Below are 13271 nucleotides of genomic sequence, written 5' to 3' on the forward strand. Positions count from 1 at the left end.
GACCATAGTGGATGTGTGAAATGATGTCTTCATATGTTGGAAAACAGAAGCATCTAAAATGTTTATTAGTATGCACATGACAAACAATATTAAACAAATAAAGGCCATGGGAATCGAATACATAAATACAGGGAGAACTGTGACATTGCCTTCTCAATTATCCAGATGAGCTAATTGTCAGAACAGCTAGTTAGTGGGGTTAAAAGGTATATATCTGGCATATGGGACACGGCTATATCTCTGATTTCCTTAAGAACGTACAGATATACATAGGATTGTGACACTTACTGTAGCCATCCAATGGCTGTCTTCACACTTTGGCAGCCTACTAACAAAAATCCTCAGCTTCCTTCTAATGCAGGTCATCACAGTGATAACAAACCTGTACTCCAGTGTGGTAGATTCCTGTACAATGTCGAAGCTCCCTCATAATCCAGTTTCATATGTCAATCATCGGAATGTTTTATGATCTGGCTCTCATGCGGTGCTCTACTCCAACATCTGGGTGGTCCCTTCCTCGGTCCAATCAGGTGCGTGAACACATCAAAGCATCCTGGAAGTAGCCATCTTGAAGATCACCATCATCTTTTTTTGGCTGTTCCCGTTAGTGGTCGCCACAGCGGATCATTTCTTCCTGTCCTCTGCATCTTGCTCTGTCCCACCAACCACCTGCATGTCCTCTCTCACCACATCCATAAACCTTATCTTAGGCCTTTCTCTTTTCCTGTTACCTGGTAGCTTCATCCTTAGCATCTTTTTCCCAATATACTCAGCATCCCTCCTCAGCACATGTCCAAACCAATGTAATCTTGCCTCTCTGGCTTTGTCTCCGAACCTTCCAACCTGGGCTGACCCTCTAATATACTTATTCCTAATCCTGTCCACCCTCGTCACACCCAGTGCAAATCTTAACATCTTTAACTCTGCCACATCCAGCTCTAACTCCTGCCTTTTTGTCAATGCCACTGTCTCCAACCCATATAACATAGCTGGTCTCACTACCCTCTTGTAGACCTTCCCTTTCCCTCCTACTGGTACTTGTCTGTCACAAATCACTCCTGACACTCTTCTCCACCCACTCCACCCTGCCTGTACTCTCTTCTTCACCTCTCTTCCACACTCACCATTACTCTTAGCCATCTTGAAGATAATGTATTTAACTTTGATACATCACAATTCAATAAATTCTTACTTGATTAGCAGGTAATAATGGTCTGATCGGTAAATGTATCAAAATCCCAATTTAAAACTGATGCTTATGAGATGATACCAGATCATTGGAAGATAAAGGACACATGCTGCATATGGTTCCATTTATTGATACCTATTGGGTATTTGTGCAAAGCACCTTCCCGTTACGCTGAGCTGCTGGTTTATGCACCGAATTTCAAGAACTTATGTGGATTGAGCAAATGGGATTCCAAAACCTTGAATTTTAATGATCCACACATTAATTATGCATGGGACAAATGGGACTTAAAAGCTATGTGCACATAGCTGGTCTTATTTCAGTTTTACTTGACTCACAGGTAGCTGCAAAGGTAATTTTGCACCTGCTAGCATTGCTGTGGTGAGATATGTTTCTTACCTTATACATCTCTGTTATCATTGTTCTTTAGAAATATATGTGCACATGCAGAGATTAATGTATTTATGGAAAATTGTATGCAATATAAAAAATGTATGTGACCTACTGGAAGAGTGTGGGAATGACCTGTATGCAAACAGGTGGGTACATCTGCATCACAAGCAAGCAATACTTCCCCATATGCTGTTGTACCAAAAATGTAAGAACAGCAGTGAACAGTCCATAAGGACATGTTAGGGTTTCCATATGTATCGCTGATGACTCAGTAGACTGTGGTATATGTAAGGAGATGGACAGATCCTGACATTATCCATATGTTGCTATGTAGTATGTATTCATATTGCTGTTATGGATATTTATTCATTGATGCTTTTTAAAACATGTACTAGAACTATTGTCTCAATAAAACTAGATACGTGTTTATGTCTAACGTATTTTGTGTGGTATGCTTTCTGATACAGAGGCTTTACTTCACTTAATGTAAGGTGTTCAACTGATAATTTTCATATACTCTCTGCTAAGAGGGGTAGTATTCACTGCTCACTCTTGACTGTGTTGATATAAGTTCATTATGTGTAACAGTTCCTGTTAATATGACTGTTTTTTTACACAGGTTACGTGTTTAGGCTCTTATTGCATTACAGCTACAGGATGTGTGTGACAGCCATCAAACATTTCTGTTTAAGACATATTTTAGGTGTAGTATGTTAATATGAACTGCAAAAAACACAAAACCACTGCTTATACTGAGAACCAAAGAAAAACGGCAAACTGTACTGCAAGCAAGAGCAAAACTGTCTTTTATTAAATGCAAGTAAAACAAGTTAAGCAATATCAGACTTCTTCAGAACATCAATGCAATCAGAACTTTTATAGTTCCTCCCAACCAGTCAAAAGAACCCTTCATGTCAGTTATTAAACACGTTCACATGACATCAGTCAACTTGAGCAGAACGTATTACTTCTGTGTTGAGCTTAGTTAACATTTGCATACTGTTCTAATGTTTAAATATTTAAAATCTATAGAATATCTCAACACTTAAACAATATGTTTAAAGCATATTTCAAAATAGATTGATAAAAAAAGCAATAACAAAAATATGTATATGTTACAAATATATTATTAAAACCATATAGGTTAATAGGTGTGTACTAGGCTAATGGCCCTAGAGCCTTTACAAGCCTAGCCCAAATGATTCCCTGGTAACATGCCTCCTGACATTATTTCCCAGTGCCTCTGTCTAGCAGTATGACTGAAGTGATCCCTGGGGTAAATTTTTCTGTTTCCCATCCACTAGTCAAGATTTCTCTTGAAGAGGGTCAGTGAGGTGATCTGCTTGGCGTGTAAGGGAAGTCTGTTCCAGAGCATGAGCAGTCTCTGGGTTGGGAACAAGTTCCTCCAACAAGTTCTGTTGATTATGGTAATGAGGTTAAGGTCTCTGGCATGTGTGGCTTGGAGGGATTGGGATTTCTTTAGATGTAGCATATCTAGCAGTGCTGGGTCTGACATGGCTTTTTAGGTCAAGCACAGATCGCCTCTAAATAGGCGACATGATACTGAGTAAAGTTGGAGCGATTAAAGCCTATGATCCTTGTTGTGAGGTATTTTTGTGGTCTTTCTAGTTGTTGCATATGTCTAGTGAGATAAATGCCAAATGGGGCATTGTACTTGATGATAGGTCTAATGAGGGAAGAGTAGAGGGGGAAAATGATCTCTTTCTTCCTGGAGGCAAAACCCTTTGTAATGAGTTGTGCACATAGAAGGATTTTCTGACCACAGTGGCAATATGATTATCAAAGAATAGGTTGCTGTCTACTTGTGTTCCCAGATCTCTTAGGATACCCTCAGTGTTCAGAGGACTACCATTAATGTGGTATTTCATGGGTACCATGTTCTTCCCAAAGGGAATGACAATGCATTTTTTGGAGTTGAGCTTAAGGCCATGGTTCTGACACCAGTCATTGGTCTCCGTGAGGCCTTTCTGTAGAATGTCGACATCATTTGGGGAGATAATAACAGCTCCCAGTTTGCAGTTATCTGTGAACTCGGTCAGCCAAAGTCCCTTGGTTTTGCCCTGGACTTCAGAAAAGTAGCTACCAAATAGAAGAGGACTCAAGACAGATCCCTGTGGGATTCCACTTATGATTGGTCTGTAGTCTGATTTGGTATCTTCTACCTTCACTGTGTGAGTTCTGTCAGTAAGCCAGTTTGCAACCCACCTCGTGACATAGGGGTTGATGCCTACTTTAGTGAGTTTATCTATGATTCCTGAGTGAGAAATTGTATTAAAGGCCTCGGCCAGATCAAGATAGGCTGTGTGAACTATCTTGCCCTTGTCCACAGTTCTGGTGACAGACTCAAAGAAGTCTACCAAATTGAGCAGACAAAATCTACCTTTAACAAATCCAAACTGTGTGGGGTTTAGAGTCTGGAGATTCCCTATGTCCTTGTTTATAAGGTCCATGATAATGCACTTCATGGCCTTACAAACCAGACTTGTCAGGCTAATGGGCGGTAGTTCCCAGGATCTGTAGTCGCACCCCCTTTGTGGAGTGGGATGACAGTAGCAGTGCACCATTCAGCGTGGACAAAGCCTGAGATGAGGCTGTGATTGAACAGAGCACTCAGGTGTGGTGCCAGTTCATTTTGCAATTCATGTAGGACACAGCTAGGGATATTGTCAGGTCCCATGGAAGCTGTATTCTTGGCCTTGGACAGAACGATTTTAATCTGACCAGCTGTAATATTGGGTACTAGGCATTCCTCAGGTATTGTGGCTGGTCCTTTTGGGGGTGAGGGGGGGTTAAGTTGGCACCGAATCTGTCTGTCAGTATATTGGCAATGTCTGTTAGCTCAGCATAGGAGTTACCATTGTGTAATAGCTCTGAGCAGAACTGAGCATTGCTTTGTAGATTTTTGACATAGCTATAGAAGGCCTTGTGGTTGTCATTTGTATCTGTTGCTATTTTGTTTTCATAGCTAGCGTTAGAGGATTTGATGAGGGATCTCAGCTTTTTGTTGAGACTGACGAGGGAGTTTTTCCAGTCTTGGGATTTTGCCTTGTTCTGCAACATTTTTTTTCCTTCTGTTGTAGAGTTTGTTTATGGCAGGGAACCACCAGATTGGCTTCCTTTTTTTGGAGAAGAGCATCTTGGTTCTATTGAGAATAGCCCAGTCCATGCATTTGTGTATGTGTTCGTACAGTGCAGTGGAGTATGATTCTGCAGTCCTGCATTTATTCTCCATTTGCATGGGCATTGTAAAGTTAGCCACCTCAGTTTTTAGAAGCCCAAAGTTGGCTTTGGAGACGTTTTTTATGGTGGTTTCCTTTGTGGAAGGTGTGAGTGGGATGTGGATATCGCTGGTGATTAGCTTGTGGTCAGATCTGACCAGGGAGGAGTTGACAACTGGTGTAGAGCAATGGTTGCCCATATTAGTAATAACTAGGTTGAGGATGTTGCTACCCCTCATGGGGGTAAGAATGAGCTGGTCCTGGGCACTGGAACTGATGAATTCTAGAAAACGTTGAGCATGTCTGTTGGTACTTCAATATTTTTCCAGTTAATAGAGGGGTAGTTAGTCACCCAGTATGAGGGTGTTGGGTTGGACCTTAATATTTTCCAGGGTGTTTAGGAATGTGGAGTGGGAGTCTTGGAGCATCTTAGGGATCTGTAACAGGCTACAACCTGGACTGCAGTCTTGCCCAGTGTTAGCTGTACCTGGAGTATCTCTGATGTGTTATGTTGGGCAACTAGCCTGGAGGTGTACATATTCTTTATGAATATGGAGACACCACCACCTTTTAATATTAAAACACTCCAGTATTTCTTAATAACCCTCTCAATGCTTCTAAAATTTGAACAAAAATTATAAAAAAAAAGCCAAATCATGTGAGTTCTCATCCTCAGATTTATTACTCAGAGTTCTAATTAAGAACCCAATATAGGACAATATTTTAATGTATGGTCACCCAATATAGGACAATATTTTAATGTATGGTCATTCATAACTTGAAGTGCAAGCTGGTCAAGCAAATCCTCAGGGTAACATCTTTCCAGAAACAGACCTTTAATAAACATCATTTCTTGTTCAAACAAGTCCTGGTCAGTGGTCATTCTGGAAGGCTCGATCATTTGCCCTTTCACTATACCCTTCGATCATTTGCCCTTTCACTATACCCTTTTTAGATAGCAAGTGTGTTCACTAAAAAAAAATGTAAGTATGAATTGGAAAATGCGTCCTTCTGAAAAATCTTAGATTGAAATTTCTTCTTCTTAAAATCTTTGTAATTGTACACATCTAAATAATTTACAGCCTCCCTGGAGTAAAAATTAGTGAACCTAAAAAAAGGGGTGGTACCCTCAATATAACCACAAAAATTCATTAACTCCTCTTCATCTGTACCATTCCCAGATAAACAAATGTCATACAAAAAAATGTGTGCAATAACTTATACGTGAAGCAAACTCAGATGAAAACAAAAAATTCTTCTCCCAATAGCAGAGAACCAAATTAGCAAATAATGAGACATAACTAGTGCCTATGCCACCCCTTGAATTTGCTTAAAATAATCACCATTGAAGTAAATAAAATTATTTTTTAAACTATTTCCATGAATTCCAGTAACAGGTTTACCTCAACACTTGTTAATCACATTCCATTAAAACATGTTGAAATCATTCCAAACCTTCGGAATGGGGTATGCTTGAAAACAAATGAACAACATCTATAGTGACAAAAAATCATATATTTCGGCTGTAATGTTCCTAAGAAAATCCAATGAGTCATTCAAAATATGTTTAATACAAGAACAAACTTTTTAAACTTTTGATCAATAAAAATAGCTAAGGGTTCAGTTTTGGATCATAACCTTGCCACAATGGGATGCAAAGGAGATTTTTCAATGTTTTTTGAACTTTCGGTTTACCAAAAATAGAGGGGATATGGGGTTTCTCCACTAATAAAAAAATCCAATAAGTTTAATATAATAATAAGTTTAGGCTCTTATCACATTACAACTACAGGATGTATGTGACAGCCATCAAACACTTCTGTTTAACACATAGGTGTAGTATGTTAATGTGAACTGCATGCAGAGTGTGTGGATCATGTACCACAATGCTGTTGTGTGTGGACCTCCATTACTAGGATAGCTACTGTATTGGGTTCAAGTCCCACAGAAAGTCTACATAGATATCATAAGTTATGTTGTAGTTCCAAGTCTTATCTTAAATATTCAGGCATTGTTTTCATATAACACAGGGTTTTATATGTCACAGTACTACATGTGACTATTTCATAGATATTGGTATTGCACAGGGCAGCAGAAAAGGTACATTGGCATACATTGTCAACATAATCATCTCCATACATGGGCCTCCACATTAATGTAAAAATGTGCATATAACTGTCTTTCATGTGGCAAACAAACCTAGGGGTGACAATTTTTCACCAAATAAAAATGAAATTATAATAGATGGTCTACAATAATAAGGATGAAGACTCCTTGGTCAGGCAGGAACTATAGTATGGAGGACTGAAGTGTGGACTGACCGCACCAAGATTAATGCTGTGAAAGATCACGATAGAGGTTTGTGAGGCCTGTCACTGACTGTCCTCTGACATGATCTTTATTGCAGCCAACCAAGTACTCTGGTATGAGAGGTTGAGGGATGCCACAGGTGGTGTCCCACCATTGGCACCCCCTGATGAGATCACAAATTTTCTTGCATCACTGCATATGGCTAGTGGGGAGCACCTCATACTCAGAAGTGGGACTGAATCAGGAGCTGCATGCAGCACATGTATATGTTACTTTGCATAACACTGATTCATACAGATGAATTCAGTACATATTGTTGTTGCATACATATTCATGTAAGTTTATATTTGTTTTGCACCAGTAGACTTGCATGGGCACATGGGTCAAATCAGGATGATGATGACCAATGCAAGTGTAATGACATTTAGCCATACAATTTCAGTAGATACATAACATTACAACCAACATGTGTAATGTTGTCTGCATTCATTTGCACAGGTCCATCCACTTCTGCACAACAGCAGGACTTGATGGGTGTCACCATGTACTGTTACTGTGACCATTACCTGTTATTGCCTCAGCCTTCTGTCATGCCAGTGCTGTGTACTGTCACATTGATATTTCCCTGACATTGTAACCTACAGAAACATCTTGTGGGGCCATGAGACATGCAGGTACACCTACAGACAAACCAGGCATGTTTCCCCACCATGTTCATAGACTGCAGCACTGTGTAACATAACTGCATTGCCTGAATTCCATGTCACTGCTTTTCTACACAGGGATGTCTAGCCAACATGTGCACTGTTCATAACAAGACTATCACCATGACCTATTAGTGTGTTGTAGATGTCATCATGTGCCTGTGCCGGTGCATGCTAAATGACTGTGTTTACTTTGTCTGCATTTTCCCACTGCAGTATCCACATTATAACAGACAAATTGAACACATTAGGAGGGTGTCACTGGTATGGTATTACCTCTTTCATACATGTCATTGTTGTTACTCCTGATGTTGTCCTGCATTAATACTGTATCCTTCTACCCCTGCATAGGACATCAGGTGCACTGTACATCACGTGAGTATTACCATATCCTGTTACTGTGTTGTATATGCCATCATGTCACTATTCCGGTGCCTGCATACATAACTGTGTTTACATTATAACGGACAGACTCAGTACATGGAGAGGGTGTCACTGGTATGGTATTACCTCTGTCATACATGTCATTGCTGTTACTCCTGATGTTGTCCTGCATTAATACTGTGTCCTTCTACCCCAGCATATGACATCAGGTGCACTGTACATCACGTGAGTATCACCATATCCTGTTACTGTGTTGTATATGCCATCATGTGACTATTCCGGTGCCTGCATACATGACTGTGTTTGCATTATAACAGACAGACTCAGTACATGGAGAGGGTGCCACTGGTATGTTATTACCTCTTTCATACATGTCATTGCTGTTACTCTTGATGTTGTCCTCCATTAATACTGTGTTCTTCTACCCCTGCATAGGACATCAGGTGCACTGTGCATCACGTGAGTATCACCATATCCTGTTACTGTGTTGTATATGCCATCATGTGACTATGCCAGTGCCTGCATTCATGACTGTGTTTGCATTATAACAGACAGTACATGGAGAGGGTGCCACTGGTATGGTATTACCTCTTTCATACATGTCATTGCTGCTACTCCTAATGTTGTCCTTCATTAATATTGTGTCCTTCTACCCCTGCATAGGACATCAGGTGCACTGTACGTCATGTGAGTATCACCATATCCTGTTACTGTGTTGTATATGCCATCATGTGACTATGCCAGTGCCTGCATTCATGACTGTGTTTGCATTATAACAGACAGTACATGGAGAGGGTGTCACTGGTATGGTATTACCTCTTTCATACATGTCATTGCTCTTACTCCTGATGTTGTCCTGCATTAATACTGTGTCCTTCTACCCCTGCATAGGACATCAGGTGCACTGTACATCACGTGAGTATCACCATATCCTGTTACTGTGTTGTATATGCCATCATGTGACTATGCCGGTGCCTGCATACATGACTGTGTTTGCATTATAACAGACAGACTCAGTACATGGAGAGGGTGTCTCTAGTATGGTATTACCTCTTTCATACATGTCATTGCTGTCACTCCTGATGTTGTCCTCCATTAATACTGTGTCCTCCTACCCCTACATAGGACATCAGGTGCACTGTATGTCACGTGACTATCACCATATCATGTTACTGTGTTGTATATGCCATCATGTGACTATTATGGTGCCTGCATACATGACTGTGTTTGCATTATAACAGACAGACTCAGTACATGGAGAGGGTGTCTCTAGTATGGTATTACCTCTCATTCATACATGTCATTGCTGTTACTCCTGATGTTGTCCTGCATTAATAATGTATCCTTCTACACCTGCATAGGACATCAGGTGCACTGTACGTCACATGATTATCACCATATCCTGTTACTGTGTTGTATATGCCATCATGTGACTATGCCGGTGCTTGCATACATGACTGTGTTTGCATTATAACAGACAGACTCAGTACATGGAGAGGGTGTCTCTAGTATGGTATTACCTCTTTCATACATGTCATTGCTGTTACTTCTAATGTTGTCCTTCATTAATATTGTGTCCTTCTACCCCTGCATAGGACATCAGGTGCACTGTACGTCATGTGAGTATCACCATATCCTGTTACTGTGTTGTATATGCCATCATGTGACTATGCCGGTGCCTGCATACATGACTGTGTTTGCATTATAACAGACAGACTCAGTACATGGAGAGGGTGTCTCTAGTATGGTATTACCTCTTTCATACATGTCATTGCCGTTACTCCTAATGTTGTCCTTCATTAATATTGTGTCCTTCTACCCCTGCATAGGACATCAGGTGCACTGTACGTCATGTGAGTATCACCATATCCTGTTACTGTGTTTTATATGCCATCATGTGACTATGCCGGTGCCTGCATACATGACTGTGTTTGCATTATAACAGACAGACTCAGTACATGGAGAGGGTGTCACTGGTATGGTATTACCTCTGTCATACATGTCATTGCTGTTACTCCTGATGTTGTCCTCCATTAATACTGTGTCCTTCTACCCATGCATAGGACATCATGTGCACCGTACGTCATGTGAGTATCACCATATCCTGTTACTGTGTTGTATATGCCATCATGTGACTATGCCGGTGCCTGCATACATGACTGTGTTTGCATTATAACAGACAGACTCAGTACATGGAGAGGGTGTCACTGGTATGGTATTACCTCTTTCATACATGTCATTGCTGTTACTCCTGATGTTATCCTGCATTAATACTGTATCCTTCTACCCCTGCATAGGACATCAGGTGCACTGAACATCACGTGAGGATCACCATATCCTGTTACTGTATTGTGTATGCCATCATGTGACTATGCCGGTGCCTGCATACATGACTGTGTTTGCATTATAACACACAGACTCAGTACATGGAGAGGGTGTCACTGGTATGGTATTACCTCTCATTCATACATGTCATTGCTGTTACTCCTGATGTTGTACTGCATTAATACTGTATCCTTCTACCCCTGCATAGGACATCAGGTGCACTGTACGTCACATGAGTATCACCATATCCTGTTACGGTGTTGTATATGCCATCATGTGACTTTTCCGGTGCCTGCATACATGACTGTGTTTGCATTATAACAGACCGACTCAGTACATGGAGAGGGTGTCACTGGTATGGTATTACCTCTTTCATACATGTCATTGCTGTTACTCCTGATGTTATCCTTCATTAATACTGTATCCTTCTACCCCTGCATAGGACATCAGGTGCTGTACATCATGTGAGTATCACCATATCCTGTTACTGTGTTGTGTATGCCATCATGTGACTATGCCGGTGCCTGCATACATGACTGTGTTTACATTATAAGTGACAAAGTCAGTACATGGAGAGGGTGTCACTGGTATGGTATTACCTCTTTCATACATGTAATTGCTGTTACTCCTGATGTTGTCCTTCATTAATATTGTGTCCTTCTACCCCTGTATAGGACAGCCACCATCAGCATCTCAGCCACAAACAACTGGCATGTGTGTGTGTGTGTATATATATATATATATATATATATATATATATATATATATATATTACCTACTGTGTGTTTTACCTCTCGTGGAATGGTACATGCTGGCAAGTATGGGATTATGAATGCTGTGTTTATGCCTTTGTTTCCCTGCAACAGTTGCATTTCATCCCTTGTCTCCAGCTCTGGATTCCCATGAGGACGTGTCAGGTGTATGTTATGCTTGTAGTCTTCACATATGTCATGTATGCTGCATATGTAACATAATTGTCATATCCATGTTATATGGGTTCTGTGAGCCATACCTACATAAGACTTCCCTGCACATAATTATAATCTGTAACATTGTAGCGATGTATATGTGGCATATGTCAGTAATGATATCCAGCATGTGATATTAGCATATTTTCTTGAACTGTGTCATCCATCCCTTCGTTTGGCACATTCACTGATCGCAATGTGTGATCTGATGTTTCTAGGTATGGTAGCATGGCCTCTGGCACACAGGACACAGATTTGTTGATAAGTCTTGTCCTGATTGTGACAGTCAGTTGGATGAGGTTGTAGCCTCAGATATGGAGGAAAACTTGTCCAGTGATTGTACCAAAGTGGGGACATCAGAAGGTGGACAGGATGAGGCCTGTGGACCATAGCCCATGCTGAGTCTGTTAGGGATTTTGACCCTTCCCCACAATACAGCAGTACTGTCCAGTGCAGAAGATTTAAGCATGTAGCTGGTGTACATAGGCATGTGTCAGAAGATGTCTGTGTATTCCTACAGGCAAATGAACATTTCCAGCGATAACATGAATCTAACATTCATGCACATGTCCATGCCATGGATTGTGTTGCACACCAGCAGTGTGTGCTGCATGAAGGACAGGAGTGCAGACATGGTGTGGTCATGGCAGCATTGGCTGCACAGAATAAAAGCATGTGGCACAGTCTGGCAATACTACTGCAGCGTCATAGTATGAGCAGGGTCCTGCAAGGCCTGACTGCATTTAGCTGTGTGCCACATGGGAGAAGCAGGCCCCTCTCAGCAGACCAGTCTTTGACATTTGGGCATCACTGTCGTTGCTGCAAACTGCACACACTTCTGCTGCTGGGCAATGGGAAATTTACTGAGGGCCCAGCATTCATGACCAGACAGTAAACTTGCACATATGCTCCTTCCAACAGTGTATCCACATGCTGGTGTCACCCCATCAGTGTCTTCTGTGGGGCAACCTGGTCTTGGTGTTTCCATATGTGGCTGGGTAGCCAGGACTGCTGCATGACCTATCAGTGTGGGTGCACCAAACTGTGTTAGAGTAAGTGACAGTTGAACCACTGTGTCCTGTAGTGTCAGTCTCAGCCTATGGCGATGATGATTGCTCTGCAGACCACAGATGATGTCATCTGACTGTGTTTATTGTGAAATCTGATGCCATGGGAGTCTGACATTTTTACAAACCATAGGTAACTGTATTTAGTACATTAACCTTTACCCACACTTTACATTGTTATATGATGCTTGTGATATTGACAAAAGGTCTCCATTATATGTCCTGATTTTGTTTCCTGTTTGTATGCTTTGATAGTGGACAAACAGGAATGGGTTTCACATAGTTATGTCCATTGTTGTCTGCCATGTACACATACACCATTATTAGCCTGTATGCATACCTAACCCACTTGTGGCTTGAGATGATGGTCTGTGTCATTATATATTTGTATAACATCATAGTGTTATTGTTACTTCTGATACTCAGTGTGTACATCTACTGGCAATTGTCATTAAATGTAATCTGAGCTGCTGTGGTGGGGTGACACCTGAACATCAATGTTTACTGTGTGTACTTCTGTACATGTGCCTGGTCGTGACTCAAAGGTGTGTGTCAGATGCTGCTGTGTTGCCTGGGCCTGAACTTGTGGTTGCCCCATCTGTCTCTCTTGCTGGTTTCCTCTGCCCTCATGTCCTCCTGCTCCCCCTGTGATAGCTGTGGAATGTCATCTTCAGAAATCTTGAGTTCTTGGG

The sequence above is a fragment of the Protopterus annectens genome, chromosome 2.part1 (genome assembly GCF_019279795.1).
Source record: "Protopterus annectens isolate FY-2018-M chromosome 2.part1, PAN1.0, whole genome shotgun sequence".
Lineage (NCBI taxonomy): Eukaryota > Metazoa > Chordata > Ceratodontiformes > Protopteridae > Protopterus > Protopterus annectens.